This window comes from Echinops telfairi, unplaced genomic scaffold (genome assembly GCF_000313985.2).
Source record: "Echinops telfairi isolate 266 unplaced genomic scaffold, ASM31398v2 ScPeMD7_70;HRSCAF=299, whole genome shotgun sequence".
NCBI lineage: Eukaryota > Metazoa > Chordata > Mammalia > Afrosoricida > Tenrecidae > Echinops > Echinops telfairi.
Genome location: NW_022103968.1, coordinates 23,259,377 through 23,277,018, shown reverse-complemented (window position 1 = coordinate 23,277,018; position 17,642 = coordinate 23,259,377).

Below are 17,642 nucleotides of genomic sequence, written 5' to 3'. Positions count from 1 at the left end.
TGAGATTTTACTTGACCTTTGAAAGGGAATAGGATTTTTGACGCGTCTGACAAAGTCAAAAATTGAGGGCAAGGTTTCCAAGCCAAGATGATATCCTGATTAGAAGACCAGATGCGTTCAGTTCAAAGATGGCAGAGTGCTTCGACCGACTCTTCTGTGACCTGCCTGTCAACGCTTTGAATGTGTGCAAAAGAACTAGAAGATTAATCTCACACCGCATAGCTATAAAACCGAAAGGGGTCTAACCATCTCTTTGACTTCAGTACTAGTTCCTCCATTTGGCCCGGCATGGCGTCAGTTTCACTACGTAGTCGTGGAAGGAAGATGGGGGATCTGAGTGGAGGCTGAAAGGCAGGAACGTATATTGGAAGTTAACCAGTTCCCCGGGGTTCCCCAGACTGCTCTCTCGCAGTGCCAGGGAGATTTGGGGACCTGGACAGGAGATTGGAGAGCAAGTGACTTACTTTCGGGTTCTCCAGGCAAATCCTGGCCTATATATCAGCTTTAGATTGACATGAAAATGGTGGGTTGGGGAGAATTAGTGTTGAGAACCAGGGGTTAGTTGCTTTACACTCAAGGCTTAAACAAATTAGGTACAAAGCGTAAATAACTATTGATAACAAATTGGGTTTGTTTTTAATCTGTGGTGCTGAAAATCCTTCCTAAGGTGAATAATACCTGCCCCTTTATCTCATCACCTATCATTTTATAACAAGAACTTTTCAGTCAAGTCATGATCATCTAATTATTCCTCTTGGTTCATATTTGTCATTTAGAATGCACTCTATTCCTCATTTATTGTCAAATAAATTACACTTACTTTCCCCAAGGCCTAGCTTCTCTCTGATGCTTTCTCTCGTCACCCTTGCCTCTACTCCCATCTACTTCGACATCTGAACTCAATGTCCATGCTACTTTTAGGTTTCAACATATGCTGCTTAATGGAGGAGAGAATGTTTTTACCTTGGCAGCTCTGCCCCATTTCTCAAGCTTGAACCTGGATCTCTTGAGAGGGAAGAGGGGAAGAGATCTGGTTCCTCTTTACGGTACCTCGACCAGCGCCTTAGATGTGTCCCTTGAAGATTCACCTAATGAATTCATTATGGCTAGCCTCAAAAGCAACACAATTGGCACAATTCCCCATGCTCTTCCTATCCTAAACTCCTCTCATTTCTTTAACACTAGTTTCACATCAAGCTAATCCTATTGTTTACAACTCTTTCCTTTCTTCCTCATGAGAATGAAATGCTCCTTGGCCAAAAAGGAAAAAGAAGAAAACCGAACAGTGAAAGACCTTTGACACAGACTCAGCTCTTGCCTATTGTCTGGATATTCAGATTAGTCCACATATAAATATGTTGAGTGTTTTATAGTTTTGAATTAGAATAGTTTGGGTTTTGTTGCATAACTTTTGAATGAGTATAGGCAAGTATACTCCAATACCTATTTTCTTCATTTTGAAAGATATAACCCAAAGCCCAAGACTACTCATTAAATGTCCTAAATCTCACAGAGCTGAGCTGAAACCTAGCCCTCTTCATTCCCATTGGGGCTCCTGCCCCTTATACCCCACAGCCTATCTTGGCTGTCTGGTGGTGACTGAAACGTCAGGTTTGGTGATGGGATTTACCTCGTCTGTCAGAGTTTCTGGTGCAATCTGCCTGCTGGAGCTCTTCTCCCAGCAGGGCATGCAGAAACTGTAAACACATGATCTCACACCTGATTTCAGATTCCCATTCTCACATAGAAGCAACCGCAACCGCTGCCCACATGCAGTTCATTCATTCTCTTCTAAATGGCTCTTACACAGATTGATTGCCAATGAATGCTTTTGTTGCCAACAGAGTGGTCAAGACCTATAATCACCCCCCTTCAGTTCTTATGACTGTAAAGTGATATTCATGACTGTTACATATCAGTGGACTAAAGATAATCATGACTCAGAAAAGAGTCACTACTGTTCTTTGTTCTAGAGACACCCAAGTGAAAAAGGTGATATGGCTTCCCAATTTTTACCTTCACATATCCTGGGATGGTCAAGAGTAAAATATAATTACTGAATGTCTACTACATCCCAGAGCTTACCTCATAGGATAGCTCCTGTAATTGTGAAAACATAGTACCTGACATATATTTGACATTTATTGAGCTTTTACCAAAACAAAACATGGAAAGGCAAGGGATGTTATCTCCATTTCTCAGATGAAAACTAACCAAAGCTCAGAGGTGGAGTAATTTGTCAAGGTCATATAACGTGTTAGTGGAAGGAATGAGGCCCAGACCCACTTCTATCTCCAAATACCATGCTTTTCTTGGCCATGGCTACCTTAAAGACTGACAGACAGATTGTCTCCCTATTCTATGAGCTCATACATTTTTGTCAAATCCTATCTTAGAAACTTTCATTTTGTTTCCACTATTCTCTTTACCTCACTGTCTGCTTCTCTTTTGGGTTTGGGAACTGAGTCCTGGCTTCATTACTTGAATGCTTTATACACATGGCCAAGTCATTGGACACCTCACCCCACCCCCACCCCCGGTCCACTTCTGAAGGTTAGCGATAATAGTTTTGACCTCACGAAATTTTGGTTACTATTTACATGAGACATATACAAGGACTGCCTGGTACTCAATAAGTGCCCTGGCAGCTACTAGGATTTTACTATTATCTGAGGACCTCAGAAAGATGGATGGACAAGATCGATTGACCCAGTGCTTGCAACAATGAGCTCCAACAAAGCACTTGTAAAGATGGTGGTGGACAGGGCTGTTCTCCTTCTCTCGAACACAGGGTCTTTAGGAGCCAAGACTCACGTGATGGCACCAAGGACAACAACAAGAACCGGACCTTATCAGAGTAGCCATTGATGGTTAATGATCCATATCCCTGCTGGGAAGAGCCCTTGCCTATCTTGCACACCACGAGCACAGTACCAGGGCACCCTGGTGGAGTCATGAGTCATGAGTCATGACTCCCATGTTGGGCTGCCCACCACACGCCCACCAGTTGGAAACGATCAGCCACTCCTGAGAAAAAGATTTACAGTCTCAGAAACCCACCAGGTCAGTTCTTTTCTGACCTAACAGGTTCCTATGAGTCAGAACCAACTGAAGAGGAGTGTGTGTGAGAGAGTATAGTGCCGAGTACAGAATAAGGCCTGTGAAAGTTTGAACTGTGTAAGATATGATTCTGTCAGAGAAGGAAAGCACAATTCTTTTCACTGAAATGGGAAAGCAGTAAGTCTGCCTCCTGTCTTCAAGGTAGAAAACTTGCAAGACCTCAAAGCACAAGGCCATCAGTCACATCGAGTTTGGTTCTTACAGGTGTCACGGGAAATCTGTATTGGCTCTGTGAAGGACTGAACAGTTTATCTGAGAGGTTAAGTGTAGTGAGCCTAACTGTCACAGTTCTCAACCCATTGGCCACGGATCCTTGTTCTAGAAACCATTACAAGGAATTTATAAAACTGAGCTGACTGCATAACTCTTTTAAATATATTTAAACCATTGAATTGTATGATATGTGAATTATAGGCCAACAAACTGTTAAAAACAAAACTATGTTTGCTAATAAATGAAGTTTCTTACACATAACTATGGCCATAGAGTCAACGCTGACTCATACTCACCATATAGGATGGGGTAGAGCTGCCTCTGTGGGTTTTCAAGAGTGTAAATCCTTATGGGAGTAGAAAGCCTCATCTTTCTCTTGGGGCACTGTAGGTGCTTGCAAACTGCTGATTTGTGGTGAAAGCCCAACACATAGACCATCACACCACTAAGTCTCATGCATAGTTGTACAATAATTTAAAAACTGTATACATATGTACATATGCTATTGTGATTTCTAAAATGCAAATTAATTAAAATTGATATTTAAGTCTCAACATTTCTATTCTCCTATTCAATGACTAACATAATTAAAACTATAGGGTATCCAGGAAGTTTTTTTTTAAATATTAAAAGAGAAGGGACACACACTAAATAAGAGGTTGAAAACAACTATCCTAAAACATTGAGAATTAGTTGTCACTAATAGCTAAATCCTAGAGACTTTACCCATTCCTCCAGGGTGAGGCTACATAGAATCTGACTTGTCTCATAAAAGACCAGGGAACTCTTCATTTGAACACGGCCAGAACAGGAAGAACCCTCTCCATTTCCTGTTTAATGGTAAATTGACTAAACCTTCCCCTATTTATTGTGAGTATGCCAACACAAAAGTGAAAAGAAATAAATATGATTTTGCAAAACCTCAGATTGAAATATAAGAAATAAATCCTTCCCATATCCTTAAAAAGAAAACACATGCAGTCCTATGTACATTGCATGACCCATTTCCAATGGCTAATTGGCCACAGGAAGAACCTTGTTCTAAAGTTGGTCAAGCAAATTCTTTCTTCCAGGAATTAGAAAGTCCACAGAATCTGTTGTCGTTGTTGTGTTAGTGCGGTTGAATTAGTTTGGGTTCATAGACACCCTCTAGACAACAGAACAAAACACAGCAGAGTCCTGGGCAATTGTCAGGCTTGTCCCAGTGTTTGAGCTCATTGTTGCAGCCACTGTGTCAGTCCATCTCCTTACCAAGAATGATGACCTTCTCCAGGGATTGGTCTCTCCTGAAAGCATGTCCAAAGTGAAAGTCCTGAGGTGAAATTTCACCACCCTTGCATCGCAGGAGTATTCTGGTTGTCATATCTTATACCATCTGACATCTCCCTTCACCCACTTCTCTGCTGTCCATCCCCTGGGGAGGAGGTTATATGTAGATCCTTGTAATTCGTTCCCCCTTTCTCCCTCACCTCCCCTCCACCCTCCTGGTATCCCCACTCTCACCACTGGTCCTGAAGGGATCATCCGCCCTGGATTCCCTGTGTTTCCACTTCCTCTCTGTGCCAGTCTCCAACCTTTGGTCCTGCCGAATTTGTAAGGTACAATTGGGGTCATGACAGTGACAGCTGCTTTCATGAACATTGATTGTGGATCCAAGCAAGACAGGTCCTGAACAACTTCAATCTTTCCCCATTTATCATGATGTCCAGTTGTGAGGATTTTGGTTTTCCTTACAATGCTTTGTAATCCACATGGAAGCCTGGAATCCTGGAATCCTTGATTTTCATCAGCAAGTTCTTCAAGTCCTCCTCCCATTCAGCATGCAAGGTTTTGTCACCGCAGTTCATTAATAAGTCTTCCTCCAAGCTGTGCTTTTTGCTACACTGAGATCACGAGAACTCAATGCCGACATGCTGAAAGTGGTTCTGTAGAGATGGGAACAACTAAGGAAACAAAAGAGAACACTGTGCAAGTGCTCATAGGAATCTGGAAAGAGGGGCTTCTAGAGTCTGCTAACTGTCTTATTCTTTGAGAAGTCCAGATTATTGTCTTTAATTAGTATTCCACAGAACACCCTGTGTCTTCATTCAATAATTATTCAGCGAGCATCATATTAGGCAGTCATCTTCACCCAGCTGGTACAACAGTAGTAAAAATTCAAGATGCTCAAATCTCATGAAGTTTATATTCAAGTGTATTGGGTAGGAAGCAAACAAGGTAGATGATGCATCCATACAGGATTCTAGAGAGTAAGTGTTAAGAAAATAAAAATAAAGGATGGGTGGGTGTGTCATGGGTGCAGCCTCCATTCTGGAACACTGGCCAGTGAAAGATTCACTGTAAAGATGATATTTGAATGAAATGAATGAAGCAGTGAAAACCGAGTGAAATAAAGGAATAAATGTTAAGTGATAAGAAACAGCCTTCTGGGAAGAAAGAACAATTAGTGGAAGTCCAGTCCCATGGGAGGCATCTCCTTGAGAGCCTGGCCTGGAATAAGTGAGGAAGAAGGGGTCTAAAAGGAAGGTAGAGAGCAGAACGGGGGTGGGTTGTGTATAGTGTGGCAGCCCCAGGAAGATCCCCTATTCTATAGGGTATTTTGAAAGCAATGGAGGCATTGGACCATCTAAGGACCATCTAGATCATTTTGAGCAAAGGAACGATATGAACCTTTACATTTTATTATGATCACCTTTAGCAACTGTGGATTTCCATTCACTTGGTTACACTAACAGGAGGGGATTGTTTTTGTTTACAGTCTGTCAGAAATCCTTCGCTTAGATATGTGTCAGCAAAGAGCAGATCATTAGAAAGAAAGTGTGTCCTCTTTCTTTAACAATGTTTTATTCTCTTTTTAATTGATGGGTTCAGTGATTATCTGTGTCTTTGAGTTCTAGACTCAGTAGTACAGGTTTAGAGTTCTGAGATTTGAAAGCTTTTGAGGAGCAACCAAGTTAACCTTTGAGAACAGTGGGACCACGTTATCTGCAGTCGGCTCCAGAGTCTGATGCGTTCATGGTTCTTCGCTTGGAGGCTGCTTTCCAATAACCTGGCAGAAAAGGGTGCAAGTAGGAAGGGGCGGCTTGTAAACATCTGTGCAAACTTTCTGCAGCTAAAATCTCCAAAGAGAGCCATTATGTTGCATCACAGACCACTAAGTAAATCTAAATAGAAATATTTGTCTTGATAAATAAATGTTTCAATTATAGAACCTCACACCACCACTACGGACTCCTTTTGGCGAAGTGGCATACTCCTTGGGCTGCTAACTGAAAGGTTGGCAGTTCAAACCCACCAGTTGTTCCAGGGAGACAGATGATGTTTTCTGTTCCTATAAAGATTGATGGTCTTGAAAACCCTAAGGTGCAAAGTTAGTCTGTGCTATAGGATTTCTTTGAGTTAGGAGTGACTTGATGGCAGTAGGTTTTGCTTGCTTTCTTTCTATTTGGTTTTCCATGACATCACTTAGTTGTGAAATAATAATCCATTTTAAGTTGAATACGTTTTTAAAAGTTTTACATCTCAAATATTTTAAATTTGGATACTGAAGAAGGATTACCGGCTAAACCAGAACATTCTGCCTGTCTTTTCTTCCTAACAAATTCCTTGGAGGCACCAATGCCTGTAGACAAATAATAGCACGATTATAATGGTAGCTCATTGGCTATGAGATTAGAAGGCTGGGGGTAAAAAAAGGATCTCTATAAATAGATTGTGATAGCTTATTTGAAATTATGACCAATAATTACTAAAGTGGGACATGCATGTTAAGTTAGAATGGTTAGGGATCATCAAATGTTTTGCTTTAGAGACAGAAAACGAAGTGGATATTGCAGGAAGGCAGCAGGGGTGGGAAGGCAGCAGGTTTTGACTTGAGTTTATTTTATCCAATTTGATGCTTCTCCTTTCCTTTTCACCTGGGGCTCTCCATTGCGACGTGTGCAGTTTTTAGAGGACACTGGAGGGTAAAATGAAACAAACTAGGCTTTTGCTCCCAGTATTCCAATTCTTGCCAACTGAGAGTTGCAGAGGGAACTTGGTCTTATTAAAGGGCAGTAGGTCAGACCACAGAATCCACAAAACTGCTATTAAGGTTCAGTATACTTGCTGGGTATCACTGCTGTTGAAACCAACAGTCAAATGGCTGTACAGCGTCTCTGTTGCCAGGGAGAAGTGGTCAGTTGGGTTGCTGGGCTTTAGAGTTCACAGCATCCAAATGGAATCAGTGTCAGTGCCAAAAGCAAGTCTCTTTGCCCTACTCTACAATTCACATCCACTATTCTGTTTACTATTTGTCTCCTTTGAATGTTTACTACCCCAATATGGAACATTTCAAATATGGAACATTTCAAATATACCCCAATATGGAACATTTCAACTGTATCTTTAAACCTATGCCCAAACAGGTCTGAGACTAGAACAGAAAGTCTCAACTTTGGCACCAGTGGCATTTGGACAATTCTTTGTTGTCGGGTCTGTCCCGCACAGATGTTTATCAGCATGCTTGGTCTCTACTCATTATATTCCTGTAGCAGCCCCCAGCTGTGACAACCAAAAATGTCTCCAGATGTTGCAAATGTCCCGGAGGGGTGGTTCAAAATCACGGTGATTGAGAACTGCTGCTGCCTTGGGAATTGAAGCTGTTGAAAGATTGGTACTTCCTGCTAGACAGCTCTCTGGTTTAAAGCATGTTCCCAGCAACAAAAAGAAAACTAAATCAGCCTATACAATAGCTCAGACCTAGAAGAACTTCATCCATTAGTTGAGAACATGGACTTCAAGTGTGTGCTTCCTGGGAAGACATATACTCTAGCAATTAGGATTTGCTGTGAAATTTCTCAATTTTTAGTTGGGATAAGGAATGGCATTGACTTAACGGTCTAGTTTGTGCACTTCTCCTGATTCATTGGGTGACTTGTGACACTACATGGGATCGCTCCATGTCAGTGGATCTAAGGTACCTAATGCCATGTAATGATGTCAGACAGTCTCCATAAAGACCTTTCAGTTCAGGGACTGTGAGCATATATCAAAACAAAGTGTCATTACAAATAAATGTGCCGTGGATTCGTGGATAGCCACTTGTCCAAACACTTCACCATGTCAGCAGTAGAGGATGATAGATTCCAAGGGGAGAAATACATAGACAAGAAGGACAAATTTGGTTTTACTCGTATGAAAAATATTTATTGAGCATCTAATGCACCAGGCACTCTTCTTTGGGTACATATATTGATCAATCCGTATGTCAATATTAGCAGTAGTTTTCCTTATTCCCTCATTTTATTGATGAAGAAACTAAGACACCGAGAAATTAAATAATTTCATTAATGTCACATAGATACCAAGAGATAGATTCAAGAAAAAAACAGTCAATATGGCTCTAACTCCTGCTGTGTACATTTTAAATCAACGCAAACATTTGTTGTGTGCCTTGCCAGGTGTTTTGCTAAGACACCCAAAGATGAATAATTGATTTTTTTTGTTACCCAGAGTCTGCTACCACATGCTAAGAGTTGAGTCAGTTGTAGAAATGAATCTCATAACCGAGATGAGCAGATTAAGGATGGGACAAAGAAGGTGATGACCTCTGTCCTTAGGGGAGCAATGGTGGTTTCCGGGTGGAGTTGCTGTCTGAGCAAAGCGTTGAGGGATAAGTAGCGATTCAGCAGGAAGTTTCAAGGTGAAATTCTATCCAGGGTCCTTTTTCAGCTCCTTGAAAGTTAAAAAAAAAATCTTTCTAAAGGATTATACAGAGCAGTTGGAGCTGAGCTTAAACGTGACAAAATGTAAATATATCAGGATGATTAACACCCGAACAAGCCAATTTTCTGTCTTTCTTGACATCTGAGGGTTAAGTAATTCCCATGTTCATTTTTACATGACTCTCAGAGAGAGGGAGCAGCATGAGCCAAGAACCATCCAATGACTACCTATGCTGTCCCTCCCTGGAGAAGGACAGAATTCTTGGTGAAGTGGAGGGGCCTCAAAAACAAGAAAGACCCTTGACAAGATGGGTTGACACAATGCCTGCAACAGTGGACTCGAACATGAGAACAAGTGTGAGGAGGGCCCAGAACCGGGCAGTGCTACTTTCTGTTGTACACAAGGTCACTATTGAGTTAGAACCGACTTGATGGCACCTAACTAACAACAGTATGTTCTGCCTGACCCGCAAGAACCCATTGTAAACCAGCCCATTCTTCCAGACCCGCTTGACCTACAGACACTCTTTTCCAGGCCCCCTTTGAGCATACTCCTGTTTATTCTTGTGCGAGATCTTGGGTCTAGTAGTAATCACTACTGTCCTATGTTACCTGAGTCCACATCATTCTCCCTGATAGGGCTCTGTGATCCTGAGGCACGTGAATCTGTTCTTGCGATTGCTGTGCACTAATTTAGGAACAGATCATCATTGAAGATGGCGATGTGATAGAATAATCAGACCGTTGCCATTGATTGTGACACCAGGTTAGACTAATCCCCAGGGGTTTTCTAGGTCGTCACCTTAATAGAAGAAGCTGGCCTGGCCTGTTGTCTGTGATGTTGCAGGATGATGTTGAACTGCAAGTTTAGGTGAATAGTTGAGAGCAGATGATTTGTGTGACTAATAAAACACCTCCAGAGATGATAAAAACAGTTGTCGTCCAGCTGTCTCAGCCTCGGGGCCACTGCATGTGTGTCAGAAAAGGTTTGCGCCATAAGGTTTTCAACCATTTGGGTCACCAAAGACCCCATAGAGCAATTTAAATGTCTTATCAAGTAATCCATTGGAAAAAAAAGTAATTCATTGATTACTTCATTTTTAAAAATCTGCCTACCTAAACCAAAAATGCGATTTAGGGAGTCTAATTTGATGTCCAAGCCCTATGATCCACTACAAGGTAATGAATGAAGGAAGAAAGAAAGAAAGAAAGAAAGAAAGAAAGAAAGAAAGAAAGAAAGAAGGAAGGAAGGAAGGAAGGAAGGAAGGAAGGAAGGAAGGAAGGAAGGAAGGAAGGAAAGAAAGAGAAAGAAGGAGAGAGAAAGAAAAGAAAATCCAGATGAAATCATCTCCCAAACCTGGTAGTTCTGGGTCTGGAATTTTCCTAGGGCAATAAATATTCCTCAAACTGGAGTGTGCTATAATTAGCCCTGTAACTTATTAACCATTCAGAATCCTACAGTCTAATGTAGAATTCTTGAATGAGGTACAATAATAGGCAACCTCGTTCTGGATATTCCTTTGGAACAAGTTTTAATAATTGGTCTGATTAGGAGAAAAGATTTGAACTCAGAAGAACGAAGAAGCTTCTGTGATTTGAAGACATGGTGTTGATTAACTGAACAACAGCAAAATCCTTTCCCTGGTTATTTTGTTACACTTTGCTCAAACCCCAACAAGACTAAGTTGGTAGGCTTAGGGCAGTTCCACCTTTCTTGCTATATCACTAACTCTGACATAGGGCCCAGGCTCTGGCAGTTTTGAAAGGCTTTCCAGGTGATGATAATGGGCAGTTTGGGCTAAGAATCACAGCAAGAGGGCCTTAAATGCAAAGGAATGCAAAGCTCTCAGAGTGATTAACCCCTGAGCAAAGATACCTTCAGTCATTGTTAACACCTGAGGGTAAGTTCATTTATTTTGCTCTTTCTTAAGTGACAGCCCTGGGAAGGTAGCTCTCTATGGGAGTGAAATACATTAAAGAAGGAAACGGAGGTGAGCTCCATCCAGGTGCCTGACCTCCATCAGGTGCTGTACTGAGATGAGTGTTGGGCCTGCTGCGGGGAGGCTTCAAACTAGTCCATTTAAATTTTCATCCCGACCCCAGATATCCTGAATCCGATTTTTAACCAGATGCTGAGGTGATTCTTGTGTATATATACAGATCTTCTCATGTGGATTCTAAGTCGGCCCTGACAGAGGGTTGAGTTGGGTTGGGTTTGGGGTGGAAATGCAAACTCTCACCAAGAGGCGCAATTGGAATGAACCAGGTGCAAGCCCTAGCCAGAGGGTAGACTGAGGAAGGGAAACGCCATGGCCAGGTGAGGGTGCTTACAAGAGAGAACCGTTGGAAAGGTTGGAAAAGAGTCGGAGACGCTTACCTCCGGGGAAGGCATTGGTGCCAAGTCACTGACTCTTCAGGTTCCCTCTTGGAAGGCAGTGAAAGCCTAATCCAGGGAATGGGAACATTCGGGAAATGAGAGACACCCTGGACTCTCCCAGCGTCGTGCAATCAACTGGCCTTCCGGCTGGGGCAGGAGATGGAGGGCACGGTGGTCAGCCATATAAACAAACACGTCTGGCTTGGAAGAAGTACGGCGCATATTTCTTAGCAGTGAGCTCAGTGAGCCGTCATCTCGTGTTGTGTGGGCATGTCCTGAAGAGAGCCGTCCCAGGACAAGGGCATCCTGACTGGTAAGGCAGAAGGGAACAAAAAGGAGGAAGACCCTTGCTGGGAGGTCCTGACCAGTGGCTGCAGCAAGGGGCTCGGAAACACAATTGTAGCGATGGCCACAACCCGCCGGGTTTTGTTCCGTGATGGGGTCCTGATGCGTCCAATGGCCTTGATGCAACCTAACATCTCAAAGGGTAAAGGTGAAGGTGAACAGGGGCACGGGTTTCTCTGTGGTCCAACCAGGAAAGCGCTTCTCAGCGAGGAGGGAGGAGTGTTTAAGAAGGAAGCGAGCTCGTTGCAAGTGAGGAACGCGTGTTCCAAGGAAGTCGTGCTGTAGAGGTAATCACATCTGTGGCAGAAGCGGCAAAACGGGCTGGTTCGTCACTGCTATTTGTGGCTAATCACTTCCAAATAACAAATGAATAGCACAGTAAATGTTAGCAGGATAATTTTCTATTAATCAAGAATAATGAGTGAGTAAACTAATTCCCTCTTCAAACATCCCTAATTTTAATGCTGCTTCATGTGGCTGCTTCAGATTGATTACACGGTGATTTAGAGGGAGGGAGACGACAGGGAGACTCAAAATCAGAGGCAGGATATTATTGTTTCCTGATACGTTCACGTAGCACACCAACCGCTCCCATGTGAGTCCTTGTAAAAGATGAAGGTTCCCTTAATCACCTTAACCCCAGGAGTGGAAGAGGGTGGGGGTGGGGTGGGGGCAATGGAGGAAAGAGAAGAAAGTGCACGTAAGGGAAGGAAGACAAAAAGAGGTCTGATGACAAACTCTAGAAACCATGTGATTTTCCAAACTCAATCTCTGTGGGACTTTGGGCAATTTGCTTAAATCCATTGACATTTCATTTATACCCTCGCTCTAAAGAATCTATGAAGTCGAGGTATTTCACAGAACAGAATGCTGACCTCAACAGTCGGCATCTTGCTCTTCCACACCACCAGACTTTCCATGAACTTAGACGTGGCCTGGCCCTTTCAGGAGTGCATAATCTAATTAGAAAAACAACCATTTAAGAAACAGGAGCAGTGGGTGAGATGGTATAAAATCCACTTACCAAAGAGTGAGTAGAAATGTCTTTATGGTTGCGCTAGTTCAAAGGAAGAGGGAGAATGATGATTATAAATGTTTCACATTATTCTTGGAAAATGTCCTCCCTTAGAGATCACCAACTCTAAGACGGGTACCTCTTCACACCCTCTCTTGAGCTTCAATGCCATTTCCTGGAGTCTCCTTGATTGAGGAGAGGTTTTTGATCTTTATTCCCTACAGGATGTGGAGGGTGGGATGGATGTGATTTGCTTATAGTCCACCCACATGTTGGTAAATAGTCTCTTTGCTAAATGATCCTTGAACTCTTCTAATATGACAGCATCATTTGTTTCCTTACGGTTGCTAGCTGAAGACACATGGATTGGGGGATAGGATCAGGCAGTCAGTCACAATAAGTGGAAAAATACATTTAATTTTTAGAAGGCTTGTGTAATGTATAGCCCTAGTGCATTTCTAATCAGGGGGCTGACCATTAAGTTAAAGTACATAAGTCAGATCTAAAGATGACCTCAGAAAGATGATTCACAAGCATGGTTTTACTATGTTTGAACCTATGCCCTCTGTTTATGTCCAACACAAGAGGAGGAGCAGAGATGAGATGTACCTTTTTTCGGTGTCAAAATAGATTACAAAGACTTCAATAAAAGAACCATATACCTTTTAAAATGTCCTTGCACTTAAAGGTAGTCCTCTCCTCCTCAAGGCCCAGGTGTGCCCACATCTTCCTGCAATCCAGGGGAATGTGAAATCACGTGGAAAATTCCATGAGTGAAATTCATTAACTCATCCCATAGCTTTTTTCCTTTTTCCATCCCTTTTGGCCGTGATTGCTTCAGGATGAAATCATGTAATCCATGTGGATGTTTCTGGCGATTTATTTTCTTGTTTGTTCCTGTAGTTAAGTGCCTGAGCATTTGTGCATTTAAGAACCAAATCAAAATGAGGTTGTGCCAATGACATCCGTCCCCTGAAGATCCAAAAGTTTAACTGATTTTTTTCCGCTTGGTGGACAGAAGTAGACTGATAATCCCCAGTCGTGATTCCAATAGAAAAAGAGAAGCTGACAAGCTGATGAATGAGAAAGAAGAGCCCTTCGTGGATAGTTAGACAGCAGGGAAATGTGTGAGACTACCTGTATGCCAGAAAACCTGGAAGATGAGGCTCCTCTAAGTTAGTTTGTGCAAAATTATAGCCTTCACTTGGGATGGGCTGATTTTTTTTCCCTTCTTATAAATGTTTTCTCATTGTCTTGAGATCTTAGATGAGTCATATAGTCAGAAAGAACTAGACCAGTGGGTCTCAACCTTCCTAATACTGTGACCCTTTAATACAGTTCCTCATGTTGTGGTGACTCCTCAACCATAAAATTAATTTTGTTACTACTTCATAACTGTAATTTTGCTATTGTTATGAATCGGGTAACACCTGTGAAAGGGTCGTTCGACCCCCTACGGGGTCATGACCCACAGGTTGAGAACCACTGATCTAGACTATTGCCCTAACTATAAATTCCTGTGTGGTTTGGGATTAGTTTCTTCCCTTTGCTGAAGTTTTCTTACCTGAAAAATAGGGCAACATGGTCATCTTTCAGCTGAGTGCTCAGAGCTGTCTGTGGTAATGGGTACACAGTGCTTGGGAAGGCACAGAGGTCAGAGCTCCTACTGCTGTGGAGGTGAATGCTAGTCAGATGCGCCTTCCAGCAACCAGCCGGCAAGGAAGGACAGTGAGGAGACAGTAGAACACAGTGGCACAGATATGAAACCTCATATGGAGGACCCACACCCACTTCTGCGTGTGTGTGTGTGTGTGTGTGTGTGTGTGTGTGTGTGGAGGAGCAGAAAGTTGACTTCTCTTCAATATGCCGTTCCTGCAGGCATGGTGCCTCTTTTTAGACTAAGGGAACTTTGAAACCTTTCCAGCCTGTGATTGAAGTTTTCAGCAGTGCTCAGTTTGCAGGGAGATGTCCTGTGATGTGGGGAGTTAGCTTGGTGCTTTGGGACACGTGTAGGTAGGTTTTAGAGTCAGGGATGAACCTGACTCTATGCCATCGATACCAGTCAATCACCGAGTGACCATAGCAAGTGCCATCAACACCTGTCGTGACATTTTTCTACCAAATCTAAAATGGGGAATGTTAGTGGCAGGTAAATGAGAGGAAATATGAACATTATATGTACATTGGCCCATATAATGGCTACTTAAAATTTCTAGTCTGTTCCTTCTCTCTGTTAAGCTAGTATCTACTTCTTGTATTGTTAGTGGGGCCTCTGATTCAGTATGAGTAAGTTGAGTTCCTCTTTCTTGATCAGATAATTACTCTCTTTTATTTGTCTCTTCTTATGGCTCACTGACTTCCGGATTCTATTCCTTTCATGCAGGATTGATAATGAGCCAAATGAAGGAGATGTCATGCTTATATATAACTAAGGACGATGAATTGATTTCATACAATATTAACATATTTAAGATTTGGAGTTGAAAGGCCTCACAAACTTTGGACAATGTGTCTCTGTGTCCTGCATTTTTATACCAGCAGACATCACATGAAAACAGAAGAGAATACATTTCTGATGCTTGCAATAAATCTCTTATGTAACTAAAGCTCCTCAGAACCCAGGCTCTAAGAGGCAACGCTCTATTATTATTATCTGCCTCACAAACAGTGCAGGCTAATTTCAGTGACCCATTCTGTCTGTTTTCATCCTTCATTTGTATACTTGGCCTTGAAAATAGGGTAGTTTGAATAAACATTACAGCCATATTTATGGGTGTTCTTGCTAAGTGCTTCCCTTAGCGCTGCATTGAAAGCATTCAACATAAACCGCAGAGATAGTCATTTATCCTTGTTAGCCAAGCACGCAGAAACGAGTTATTCTCCTCCACTCTCTGGGATCTGCAAGAACCTTTATCTAAATCTAAGGCAATACCTTGAGAGGAGGCTCCAGATGACTGACTAGGAAACTATAGCCAAAAAAAAAAAAAAATCCCTAACTGCATGCTGTTTCTGAAAAGCAAGTTTGGGAAGAAAGGCTTGAATTGACAAGGAGCTAATATTTACTGACTGACTTTTAATTTCCCTTAATCTGTGTTAGAGAACTCCTGTGGATTACAATCTAAGATGTGTTGAATTGATGGGAAGCGTTCTTATTCCCATGGTGCAGTTCAAGAAGCAGAGGTTCAGAATCAGGAATTTTTCTTAAGATGGCGAATTCCTGGCAGAGTTGTGACTTCGCTCCAGCTTGACAGGCAACTAAGCCTGGTTCTTTAAATGAGCAACTTTTATAGTGCCAACGGGCAAAAAAGAGCAATGTTTGGTGGGAGTAAAATCACCCTCTGAGTTTGGATGAAGATAGAATGGAAAAACTAATAAAGATTCTCTAGTTTCAGAGCTCAGAGAAGCTGGGGACAAATAAAAAGAAAGGGATAATATCCCCTACTAGTCATAGGAGTTTATAGAAAGAAGTAGAAAGGTCCTAAATTTGCTACTAGAGCCACGATTTAGGAGACTAGCTAATGGCAGTAGGAAGAGTTGAGGAGGGCAAAGGAGAAGATATTGAGGGGAATGAGAAGGGAGAAAGCCTCTTATTCCCACCCTACTTCCTGTGCTCCTGTGTCCTATCGTACATATCCTAATTCTAGACCTCTATAAACCATGCTCCTTACCTTAGCAAAACAAAAGGTGCTTTCAGTGCCTCTGAGCGTTTAAAATACTTTGAAGATTTTAATGTGGGTCACATTTAAAAGGGAAGAAGGTATGGAGGGAGGGGGGGGGAGGGAAGGGAGGAAGAGAGCACGGTATGCTTGCTTACCTAGAGAAACAAGTCCAGTGATGCTCACATATGCATAAGAAAGAGCTTTATATCAAGAAATACTGTTATATTAAGAACACATCCCAGCCTAGTTAGTCCATAGCCTGATACTAGCCAGAGCTCTCTTCAAATGCATGTTGTTGCAGGCCCATGGTACAGAACAATGTGAAGGAGTTTGCAGGAAGATTACTGGCTGGTGAGTATAGAGTTGAATGGATTCAAGGTTGCTGGAAACATGACTGATGGGCACCAACACCTCTCAGGGTCAGATGGCCCACATGGAGTCACCCTCGGAGGTAGGCAGAATCCCAACAAGCAGGAAGGCAAATGGGCAGAGAGGGGGAGAAGTTCCAAGTATCTCTCCTACAAAGCACACGCCCCCAAGGAAGTATTATCAGGCTGTGACCTCACCGAGTTGGGACTCAATTCCAACCTGCACCCAGGTACCATCAAGTTGACATAAAAGCTTTGCCACAGGAAGGAAGTAAAAACACCCTTGCAGATCTTTCCTCAATAATTTCAGGATAAGGACTAGAATATTATGTAAAGGCAAACAGACCCTTTGACCATGTCTTTGTGTAATGCTCACATAAAGTAGAACCATAGCTCGCCCTCCCTTCTCTCCTGTGATACAGAACAATTTCTTACTGTCACCTACTCATCCTGTCTGCAGTCAGTGCCCAATCATGACTCCAGAAAGAGGCAAAAGCCAATTCTGTCCAACCATAACACATTGGCAATAAAATTGAACGAAACTCCAACATTCAAAGGAAAGTCATCAATAATTCTACGTCCGTGCCTAGTAGAAACATTCTCTGGTTGTTACATTTTCCCTTAAACAAGTACAGTTCGAGATCTCTAATGATACTGGTTCTAATGTATTTCATTTCTTAATTCCCTGTATGATTAGTCATCCTGGTAAATAACCGCTAGGCAAATAGCTTGGGATTAAATTTCTCATTAGGCATGAAAGCCTATTGTGAGCTGTGATAGCTGAATACACCCTACTCCAGGAGACCCACTGAGCTCGTGCAGCTCCGTTTACTGTCTTGA